This window comes from Myotis lucifugus, unplaced genomic scaffold (genome assembly GCF_000147115.1).
Source record: "Myotis lucifugus unplaced genomic scaffold, Myoluc2.0 scaffold_26, whole genome shotgun sequence".
NCBI lineage: Eukaryota > Metazoa > Chordata > Mammalia > Chiroptera > Vespertilionidae > Myotis > Myotis lucifugus.
In genome coordinates, this window is record NW_005871074.1 from 5,890,489 (window position 1) to 5,891,397 (window position 909).

Here is a 909-nt window from a genome sequence, read left to right on the forward strand (position 1 = left end):
TGGATATTGTGAGAGAGAATTTGGTGCCCTGACCTTGGAGCTTTGGACGCAGGGTCAACTTCCCAGGTGTGTTCTTTGCTCTGAAAAGTGTGTCCTAACCCAATCACTCTTAAATTACTCTTCTGCAGAGGGGAGAATAAGAATCAACCATGAAATACTTTCAAAAGCAGTTAAATAAGATTTGACAGTCTATTCAAAACAACTCACACTTTTAAGAAAAGTCTGTCCTCTAGGAAGGGCCCAGCGTGACTTCCTTTCCCTGAGACCTAGGATAAAGGCAATTCCCAGGGCCTAGATTTCAGCAAACACAACAGGAGCCATCAGGAGGGAGGGAGCTTTCTGAAAATCTGGGTGATCCCGGAGTGATTATCACAGACAAGGGAATTGGGGGTGTGGCAAAAAGGAATATGGATCACATACCCCTTAAAGCACCCATGATTGTAATTTCCCCATACCGCTCCTGAGTGCCACGGTACGTAGGCGCATATTTAGCATAATTGGAACAATGGCTTTATTCTAGTGTGTTTTTCCCACCTTGGCATTTAAAGTCTTTTTCTTTTCCTTTGAGTTTTTCAGGAGTGATATCTGATCTGCTGCTAAAAAATGGAAGGAGGAGAGGCACGTCTGTGAAAGGCTCAAAGTTGAACCAAACAGAGTTTCCGCGGAAGCAGCAGCTTGTGAGTGCGGCTGCCGCGGCGGCCACATCTTTCGGCGCCGGGGTCGCCGCCGAGAGGCCCGCCAGCTGGGCTCACATCCTGAGGCTCGGGCCGGTCCCCGCGATACCGAGTCTCGGTTCGGGAGCGGGTTTCATTGGCGGAGCGTGGAGAACACCGGGGGGGCGCGCGCCGTCGCCGCGGGGCTCACCTGGCGCCTCCCGCCCCCGGGGGGCCGCCAGGCACGGCCCCTTTT